At 38.6% G+C, this 11,306-nt stretch overlaps 1 protein-coding gene across 9 annotated transcripts in view; it reads left to right on the top strand.

Annotated features, from left to right (window-relative positions):
• Positions 1-11,306, top strand: part of AUTS2 (activator of transcription and developmental regulator AUTS2) — a 1,093,480-nt gene that overhangs the window by 401,590 nt on the left and 680,584 nt on the right. The gene's annotated exons all lie outside the window — the stretch shown is intronic.

The raw sequence follows: 11,306 nt of genomic DNA, 5'->3' as shown, positions 1-11,306 counted from the left end.
GGTTTAATGTGGTTTGTAGAGGACACATCAGCATACTTTGCATCTTTTATTACATTGGTTCTGTTATAGTTGGTTCCCAGATAAATCTCATGTGGTTAGCAGAATATCCCATTACTTATTCTAATGCTTGCATTTTCTCTACTTTGTGGTTACATTTGAACCAGGATACACTGGATATAGCCAAGATAGATTGGGGGAAAGGTAAATTTGAATATTAATGCAACTAGATTATGTTGAGTTTTCTGGCAGTGTTTGTAGAATGCCTACTATTTGCCAAACACATAGACTCATTTATTTATAGGATATGGTTCCATTTCTCTAGTTAAGACCTTTGCCAGCTTCCTGCCACTGACATATCTTTTCCCAAATAGACACCAAACATTGTTTTAGAAAAACATTTAATAGAATACAATATCAGTAAATCAGAATTGTGGAGTTCTGATTGAAGACCTTTTCCACCACTCTCATCTGTGTACCAGCTAGGTCAAAGGCATCTCTGAATATCTGCATCTTGAGTTTGTTCATAGTTTGCACTTTCAACTTTCTATTGCAATTACCTATTTTCATACTAACCAGCAGAGATATTTTCAGTTCATGAGGTCAGCATCTGTATCTGGGTCATCATTATATTCATAGTATGTTACACAAAGGGGTAGACTTTTTGTAGTTGGATGCATTTTGAATGTTCCTGGTAGCATTGGTTTATAATACTGTATATGATTTAGGAGACTAGATTCCCACTCCCTCAGATGTATGTCACTGCATCACACTACTACCAAAGTACCCGTATCCTGCAATTTTATAAGGTACAATACACATGGGTGATCCCTGCTTCCCTTCTTTTCTGCACCCATAGCCTCTATCCCCCCAAGAATGTCTTCCAGTAGAAGATGCTCTAGAATGTTTCCCTAACTTCTCTTACATTCTTCCATTTGAATTTTCTTTTTATTATTAACTTTATCAAAATTAACAGGTCTCCTGCCCATCTGTGACTATACAGATATTTTTTTCTTGTTTCTAATTTTTAATTATATTTATACTTGATATAATACAGTGGAAAAATATCTCTGGGAAGATACACTGGGAAGAAAACTTCATAGAGCCTGTCCCTAGTGACAGTCTAGATACCAGTGGTTTAGAATAAGAGGGAGACTTGCTTCATTATGTACCTTTTTTAGTATTTGACTTTTTTTACCATATGAATTTAATAATTTTTCTTTTTTAATTTTTTCCATCATTGTTAATTTTTAAACAATATTTGCTTCTTCCCACCCCCTCAGGTGTAGTCCCCAGAGAGTTTCCTTTACCACTGCACCTGTGCACCATCACCTCAGTCCCCTGTGCTCCTCCCTCTGTCCCTCTGATCCCTCTCCCACCTCCTCCCCTGCAGGATGTCTCTGATTTATAATTGTCTGTTTTTGCTTTGTTGTGTCTTGTACTGTTGTTATTTTTTTACACTTGATGTCTTATTTGGTTCCCCTATATTCCTGCTATAAGTGAAACCATTATGCAGGTATTTCTTTGACAAACTTTTCCCTTTGCAAAGCAGCAGGGACAGCGCTCCTGCCTGCCTGTGACTATACAGGTGCCTCTCTTCTTTTTCTTTCTTAATTTCCTAATAAACTTGTCCTTTTAAAAGGACAAACAAGCAAAAACCTTTACCAGAATTAGTGCTCTTAACTAAAAAGTTATATTGAGGAGTGTGAACTTGAATGGGAACGGGAAGCAAAGGAGAAGAGATTATTTCTGGCTGAATTAGAGGCCCGTCTGTTTCAGCCTGGGCATCCTGAATCCATCACTCTGGGAGGTGACTGCAACATGCAGATCTAACAAATACTGTAGTAAAATTATGTGGAAAAGGTTGAATTATCTGCTAGGTAAAGGTAGATAAGAAAAATGATTTTGTAAAACTGGTGCTCAGAATTTAAGGTCTTACATCACCTCCTTTGGTTATACTGCTTCTCAGTTTGCCTTTCCTGTACTTCTGATTCCTAGTATTTAATTCTGTTGAATTTTTCCGAATTGGCTTGTGCATTTAAGATTACCCACATTTGCTTAGAGCCTTCAGCCTTGTTTTGAATCTATATTTCCTTTCCTAAAGGACAGGAAGTGTAGATTCAAATACACACGTTTATCTGTCTGACCTTTAGCTAATTATCAGATTGAGATAAATGTGTGTAGGTGACAAATTGCCTTTAATGACATTTAATCTGCATGCTGACATTAATGTCTGGTTTAGAGTCCCGGTTCCATAGAGGCAAAGTGCATGGACTTTTATCTTAATTTGACCTATTTAAAAGGTGTTTGTGATGAGAGTCAATTTCTGATTAACGTAATAGCATGTTTTACATGGAAGGCAATCAAATATTGATGTAAGAAGAGGCTACTAGACAACATAGTTGTCAGTCTGCCATAATTGGCCAAAACAGCAGAGAAAAGGGAGAGTTGCTAGGAAAGAAAAGGGAAGGAGAATCTCACAGCTGTCTGGAATTTTAGACTGATAGGCAAATCTATGGTATCTGGGACGAGGCTTGTGTTGTAATTGTTTATTGTCACAGAGGCTATTCACTGAACTTTTGTGTTAGGCTAATGGATTTTAACACCTTTTTGATTTGCTAAATCACATCAAAGGAAACAGTTAAATAAACCAGCCATTCAATTAAGGGAGTGAAAAACCTGAGAAGTAACTTTCAGTGTGGACCCAGTGTTGTTGCTTTGCCTGTTGTGTTCTCATATAGCTACTTAACTGTAAAAATGTTTGTACAGTTAATTCTCTGGTGATTTCTTGATGCACTTTGACTTAAGAAAGTGTGTGTTCTATAAGATCATTATCACCGATGATAAATGTTTCTTAATTTCTAATCAATTGGAGAACCAGGGAAACTTGAGTTAAGTGAGATCATTAACAACTTTTTTTCTGCATTTTAAGAACCAAATGATGGCTTTGCTAGTTTATCCTAGCATTCTAAACCGCTCTTTCTGGTAAACATCCTGAAGCTTCTTTCTCCAGATCAGAATAGGTCCCTGTCACTGTCACTCTGTGCTTGTATGTGCAGTGTGTATGGTATTTTGATGGGGGGCAGCAGGAGGAGGGTATAGGCTTTGGCATCTGCCTCCAGGTTAACCATGTGATATGGAAAAGTCTCCCAATTTTGCTGTGCCTTGATCACCTCATCTGCAAAGTGAGGGTAATAATGTAGTATGTGTAAAATGTTTCAATGGGGCCTTCCTGGTGGCACAAGGGGTTAAGTCGCAGCACTATGAAGCTATCTACAGGATGAGTTTGATCCCCAGCCAGGGAGGTGACCCACATAGTGTAGGAGACCCCCTCCTGTCTTGCCCCCTGCTCCCATCAACAGTGTATTTCAGTCAGTCTGCCTGTTCTGCTCCCCACTCTGTCTCTGGTGAATCCTCTCACCCTGCCCCCCCACCTCTGGCCTGTACCCCAGTTCTTGTATGCATGAATAAATAAATCTTAAAAAAAAAGTTTCAATGACTTCCTGAACCTTGCTAAGGACTTATGAATAGTGTACATATTTTTCTAGACTTTGTTTGGAGGATTGGAAGCAATATTCAATAAAACCAATTAAATATGCAGTAAATTTACTAAAATGGTTTCCAAGTAAAATAAACATGGAAGAGGAGACTCAACTAAGGTATACCTCTTCAGGTTGTGTCTCTCTGGAGTGGTGCTTGGGTCAGCAGCACGTATACTAAAATTAGATCTGTCAGAGTATACATTCTGCTGTAAATCCAGCCTAATTCAATAAAGTTTCATACAATTAAAAGGACATTGCCCCATTGTCAGTGCAGGAATGAACACAGTGTAGGTTTTCTAGGATCCAGCAGAACGGGTAAAGGAGGAGTCAGAGTCCTCAGTGGTTTTTTGCAGGTCACAGAGGTTTCATGAAAACCAATAAGGGTATTTTTAGAAATGTTTTCTACTATTGCCAGGTTTCTTCCTCCCACCCCCCAATTCTGAATTCTGGAATGTTTTATATTGATAATGAACTTTTTTTTTTCTTTTTGCTTGTCTTTAAGGAAAAGAGCAGGGGATGAGCTGAAAAGGCATTTTTGGCTTTATTAGAAACTGAAGTTAAAATGCAATTTGTCTTAATACCATTTTGATGCAGTGGTATGCCTTTAAACAAATAGTTGGCAAAGTGAAACAGGTATTTAATGAATTGAGATCAACATGTATTAGATGAAATTACCATCAAACTATAAACAATGTAATGGAATGTTGCTTTAAGTTTCTTGTCTATTGTGGACTTCATAGGGCAGTACTGTGAACATTTCCATTAATCACAGAGTAATTATAGAGTGAGACCCAAGCTCTTTAAATAGTTCCACCTAATTTTTTTTTCTTCGCTCTTCTTTTCTGTTTATTTTCCTGTGCCTTTATCTCTGTTGGTCTGTATCTCTGTTTCTATATCTGTATCAGTTTGGGTTTTTCAGAGAAATGAAACGTACGTGTGTGTGTGTATTTGTGTGTGTGTGTGAGATAGAGAAAAGAGTATTTGTGTGTGTGATAGAGAAAGAAAGAGAGAGAGACAGAAAGAGAGAGACAGACTGTGAAAATATTTATTTTAAGGAATTGGCTGGCTTGATCGTGGGAATTGGCAAATCCAAAATGTGTAGGGCAGACTGCAAGATGGAATCTTGGCCGAGGTTGATGCTAGTCTTGAGGCAGAATTTTCCCTTTTCTGAGAAACCTTAAATTTTGCTCTTCAATCCTTCAAATGAGTGAATGAGGCTCACCTATATTAGTGAGTATAAATGGCTTTATTTAAGGTCAGCTAATTGTAGATATTAACCATATCTACAAAATGCCTTCCTAGCAACACCTAAAATTCATGTTTGATTAAATAACTGACTAGCCTTACCAAGTTGACATATAAAATTAACTGTCACAGTCTTTCCTTTTCCCTGTACTGTTTTATTTCCTCACCGCCACCCACAACCAAGGTTATGAGATATTAGCATTAATGTACTTAGATAACAGGATAATAATCATAATAATATCTAGCTGTGATTGAGTACCATTATGTGTTGGATGTTCTATTGGGTCCTTTATATTCATGATCTCAGGTAGCATTTTTAATATTTCTGTGGACTTCATAGAATTATTTTTATTTTATGGATATTAAAACTGAGGCTCAAAGACTTGCTAAGTATTCAGTGGCTGAACTCATGATTCAAACTGTGATTGTCTGTCGTCACAGCTCATGTCCCCTTTTCTATGCCCTTTTGTCTCCCTAATATTTATTCCTTTATCATCACGATTGGTTATTTCACTGTGTTTTACTTGGCAGAAAATGATGACATGTCGATGCTTTTTCACCAGGGCTCATTTTTAAAATACACAGTGCAGGATGCTGACTGAGCAACCTGGGTTTTCAATTAGAGAACTGAAAGATGGAATGGAGTTGCTGTCACTATGCCAGCAGACTAGTTTCTGAACCAGGCATGAAAAGTTGTAAGGAAGATCACCTCCCAGTGCCCTCTGGCCTGCTTCTCTCACTGATGGATTGCTTCCTCGTTTACTGCAACTCCTTAGAGTGCTGGCTGAACCCAGGAATATGGGCAGTGCACTGCTGGTCTGGCACACAAGGTGATGTGCAGCCAGAATTCTCCTGACAAGGAAGGCGAGGCACTCTCCTGGATTTCACAGGAGGAGCTGGCCTCATCTACAAAACTAGACCTAATAATACTCTTCCTTTGCAGTGGCTCACAGCCATTGTCTTCCATCTTCCCGTGCCTAATTTTAGTCACTGCCAGCAACTTTTGCTAGGCTGCTGGCACTTTGAAATGGAATTGGATGGAGGTGAGAGTAGCCTGCAGGTTCCCTCTGTGGAGACTGGCTCCTTGTAGCACACGTTGGAGGCAGTGTTGATGGATACTAGAAAATGCACAGTGGAAGAGCTTACTCGTTGTTCCAAGGCCTAATTGGAGATCTGGGTTGGCAATTTCCTACAGCTTGGCAAGAAGCATTTTGAATATTTGTAGGTGGTGCTTGCCATACACCATGCCAACCTGAGTTCTGACAAATGAGCTTCAGTGGGTTTTCTCTTGACAAGTTGGAAAAGTTTCCCAACTTCAGATGACTGGTTTGTTGAGGAGCCTTGTACTTAGCAGGTGAGGGAAGCAATTTTGAATGAAGTTAAGATGACTATGTTCTCATGAATATATTTGCATGTGTATAACATCATGCCACTTTTTATTTTGTAAATGGTCAGGTCAGAGGGAAGGAGGGAGAGACAGTAGGAGACTGAGATGGACTTGACCTGGGCATGATGCCCCTACAGATACCAAGGTGTGCTGGCTTGTTGGGGCTATTGATTGTTAGTTCTGCTGGGATATTATGTGTTTAACTTTGAATTATTTTAAGGATCCTTGTGATGTCTTGTTACTTGGAACTCCCTGCTCTTGTTTTTCATGATTTAACTTAGCCTTGTTCTCCTTGTACTACTCTTAACTACTTTGGGTTGCTTTTTTTGGCTTCTCTTTGTCGGATATCCCTTAAATGTTCATATTTTAAAATATTTTTCTTCTCCTCATATTTCATGTTTCCTAGTTCTCAATGTGGTCCCTGGACCAGCAGCATCAACCCAAGCTGGGAACTTGCCCAATGCTTGAGCCAAACCCAATATGAGGCAAAAGGGAATATGCCTCTTACATATTGATATCCATTGTCAAGGAGATTCTACAAAATAATTTCACGATATGTGAGAATGCTATAAAAGGCATACAGTAGGTCAGACCTGCATTCCTAATGGATGCTTTCCTACTGCCCTTAGGGAATGAAGTGTCAGAGAAATAGGATTATCACTAGTCCTATGAATGAGAGAGATTCCTCACAGTTCTTCTTCTTCTTTTTTTTTTTTTTAAGATTTATTATACATACAAGAACTGGGGTACAGGCCATAGTTGTAGGGTGTAAGAGGATTTACCAGAGACAGAGTGGGGAATAGAACAGGCAGACTGATGGAAATACAGTGCTGAGAGGAGCAGTGGGGGAGTCAGGACAGGTCTGCTGTACCATGTGGGTAGCTCGCTGGCTGGGGATTGGACACGTGCTACAGTGGCTGTGGATAGATTCATAGGTTGCGTCTTAACCCCTCGTGCTACCACGGAGGCCCCCCTCACAGTTGTTCTTAATCCATATACTATAAACTTAGGTAGACCTCAAAGAAATAAGGGGAATTGAATTATTTCTCTCCTGGCTTGTTTAGATACAAGGAACCAAGACTCACTATAATTGCCTTAAGATTTTTTTTTTTCAATAGTAAGAACACTTTTAATATGGGAAACCTTATTGTAGCAAGGCCTCATATGAAGCAGAACCAAAATGGTCGTACTATCATTCTTTTGTGGCCTTATCTTAATCAGTTACCAGGTTTCTGCCCACATTCATTCTTATTGTCTCCCTCACTTCCTTCCCTCTCCCACCTATGCACTCTCTAGCTTGCCCTACCTGCCCTCTGTCACACATACCTGCACTGCATATGGTTTCATTTTCATCTATTTTTCATCCAGCTTCTTCTCCCCCTACTTGTGTCTCTTTGGGGCCCTCTCAACTTTAATGCATGTTTAGTCCTAAAGTTTATGTAATCTTCTATCATTTATCCCTTTTGCTAACTGTCATCCTTGCAGTTTCCTAATTGACATTTCTGAGAATCCATTGGGACAGTTAGCACCCAGCCACTAGATGGCAGGTTGGGTGATGCCTTAGAAAGTACTGTGCGTGAACAGACCAAGAATCTGTCTCTGAAGCAGAGGACCTTTTCTTAAATTATTACATGTGTTGGTATTGAAACGTCAGCCCTAGCACAGCATTTCTGATAGGCTGGTTCACTTCACATTAAATCACCATATCTAAAAGTCTTGTTCATCTGTATTCATCTGAAATGTAATATAATTACTGAAACTTCATTGTAAATCTTACAAATAAAATGCAGTGGATTTTTGTCATTGTCATACAGAGTACTTATATTCAAATACTAAATTGCTAACCTATTCAGAATAAAATTAACCAGGTGTGAATCTGAATCAGAGATTGGCTAAGTTTTTCTGCATAGGACCAGTTAGTGAATATAATTGATGGTGCTGGCCACCTTGTCTGTTGAAACTATTGACCTCATCCATTGTTACCATAGACAATATTTATATGGATGAATGTATATCCGATCTACCAATACTTTATTTACAATATCAGGTACACGGTAATTTGCTAACCCTATGTCCTATATCATCATCATGCAGTCACTCATTGTTTGGCAATGCTTTAGGCTGCAAAAGTTCCTGGCACCAGAGCCCAGGAAGAAGAGCCTGTCTATCTTTACCTGTTTGTGTCCTCATTGGTATATGTACATATTTTCAGAAAGACTTCAGCACACTCCCCGTGTGTTTTATGCTGTCAAATTGTATTACATTCTCACGCTTAAACCAGTAACTGGCAATGAAATGGGACCACTGTGTTGATCCAGATAAATCAGCAATCACTCCTGGGGGTTGGAAATGGGGCCTGCCCACCTGTTTCATGTGGCCGTGATGAAGATGGTGGCTCCTTTTGAAGTGAAACCTTTGACGTGTGTGATGAATGAATGTTACCTCCTCTTGTCATAATAAAGGCTTTTAATAAGTACATGTGTGTGTTTTACATTATTATTCTAACACAGACTTACATTAATGAGTGTGGTGACTTTGGATGAGCAGACCTGATTTCTGTTATGAAGCTTAAGGGTGTTCATGTGCCTCTTTAGGGTTCTCATTTTGATATCCAAAGATAAACAAAATAGGGAAAATAGCTGGCTAGTTACTTGAAGAAAATAATTCACCAAATACACCTTTTCCTTCTACTAGAGATTGGGGGACTGAGCACTGGGAAATAAACACGGACTAGTCTCTTCTCATACTTGATAAGGGTAAGGGATTAAGCAGTTTATTATTTGTCAAAAACTGTGGATTAAACTTGCTTGCTGCACTCGCTAACACTCTTGTTGCACCCAGAACTCTAATATGTTGGGATGTTTTTTGTTTCTAAATTAGACTGACTCCTTTGGTTATACTTTAGAATGGTGGAAAGTCTTTTGATTATCTTGACTCTTAGGATGTATCAGTAATTATCCTAGTGATATCTGGTTAAAAAGAGATTCTACTACTGCTTGTCTGAGACGGCTTTATAGTCCTGGGTTATGTACGACTGTAATACAAATCACCTTACTGTTTTCTCCTGACTTTGCATTGTAAAGCTATCCTCTTGCAGCCACAAAATGCCTTTCTTTTACTTGTTGAAAGATTTCAAGAAAGAAAGAGAGAGGGGTCTGTGCAGGAAAAGAATCCATTAACAACATGTTTCCTGTCCCTGTACAGCTGAAGTCTAACCTTGGGTGACTGTACTGCTGTTAGTTTATCATGAGGGCATTTGAGAAGCCCTTCCCCATGGTCATGTCTCAGTTTACACTCTATAAAATTGAATTAGACAATGTTAATTCAATTAATGACTGTACTGAAAGTTTGTCTTAGTGTGCAGTGAAAACAGTAGGGCAGCTTCTAATAATCTATGGATTTAATGACTGCAACTTTGAAGAGTGTTAAGCTAAAGTGAAGTTCAGAATGGCTTGTTAACTGGGTTTATTAGCTGTTGACCTTCCCTTTCAGCATAATAGTGGCAGTCAGACCGAAGAGAGCACTAACATCCTGATTAGCATTTATCTAAAGATAGGCTGCTGCCTGTTCCACAGTAAATTAGTTCAATCAGCCATAAAGAGCTTGAGAAACATTTTCTGCTTTATAAAAAGAATTAGATGTTAGAACAGTTCATCTGGCATAGCATAGTAAAGATGAATTGAACCCCTGAACGTGCTCATTTGAGGAAGGCGCTTTGAGGATATTGAGTAATTGAACAGATTTTCCCATAAGATTGATCAGGGGCCTTGGATTCCCTGCACAGGAGTGATGCCCTAATTTTTGCCTTTTAATAAGAGCACCGCATCTGCTCCTACTTCTGTGTATTCATTCACAGAAACTGAAAAGCTATTTCTTTAGCAAGTACTATGTACCGTTTTGTCACTTAGAAAATATACAGGATCTGCCACTGACAGAGTCTGTGGTTTGCTTGAGGAGAGGAAAGTTAACTAAAACTTAAAACCTACGACTGCCAAACTAAGATAAATGAAGAGAAGAAACTGCATAATGACAGCTTTCACTTCTTATACAGAGATTATTTTACAAAGTGAAGCATATTTTTTCCAAAGAAACAACTTAGTAGTTGGGGAAAGTACTTCTGATCAAGGTCTTGGCATCAACTTAGTTCTCCTCGCAGTTGATCATAAAAGCAAAGAGGAAAAATTACAAACCTTTCTACTCATTTAAAATCTTAAATTATGACCCAAGTCCTTTAAAAAAAATGGGCATAAATGTGCTGTACAATTGATTTTTATGAGGTGCCCCAATGTACCATAAAGTATACGTAGAGCACATAAAATCCTAACTCTGCTGTATCATAAATTTGACCTCACTGAAATGAATAGGCTCACTATATAGCAAACACTAATGAAACATTTAATTAACAACCCTCCACTTGTCTTCAGAATTTAGAAGGGTGTCCTGGGGACTATTTTGGTGACTGGGGTTTTCACTAAACAAAAGATGAAAACCTTTCCATGAAAACTACTATCTTTTTCTGTCAATAAACTTTTCAGCAAAACACTTAACAGTTTAATTAGACTGATAAAGTAGAATCTGAATTTTGTACCAAATCTGTGATCTTCCTCTAAAATAAAAGCTGTTTTCATAGTTAAATGTGTGATTGCCTCTTAAGGCTTCCTGTCGACCCTTTTACCCATTGTGTGCATATAGATCATGTTTCTTCTTGCAGGTCCTCAGACTAGAGTCACTTTGTGACTAGAGTCACAAAGTGGTGGAGTGATATAGACAAGCTGCAGATCCCTAGCCCATCCCTACAATGCTCTGTTGGTTTACTTTATTGCTCAGTCACTCCTGCAGAATTCCTCCTGGAACATATAGCTGAATGAGCAGCTCGAGATAGTTTTATCTTAAAAAAATGGTGAAACATTATGCTAAGTGAAAGAAACCAGTCACATAAGCACACACGCTGCATGATTCCATTTACATGATCTGTCCAGAATAGGATGTAAAATTAGAAAAGCTTAACTTTTTTTAAAATCTTTTTTGTGTAGAAGTACTGGAGTGTAGGCTAAAAGTGCAGGGGGTGAGAGGATTCATCAGAGACAGAGTAGGGAGCAGAACAAGTGCATTTCTTGAAATACACTGCTAAGGAG

The sequence above is a fragment of the Talpa occidentalis genome, unplaced genomic scaffold, assembly GCF_014898055.3.
Source record: "Talpa occidentalis isolate TD23 unplaced genomic scaffold, MPIMG_talOcc4v2.1 talOcc4.12, whole genome shotgun sequence".
Taxonomy (NCBI): domain Eukaryota; kingdom Metazoa; phylum Chordata; class Mammalia; order Eulipotyphla; family Talpidae; genus Talpa; species Talpa occidentalis.
This window is presented reverse-complemented; position numbering and strand designations above follow the sequence as displayed.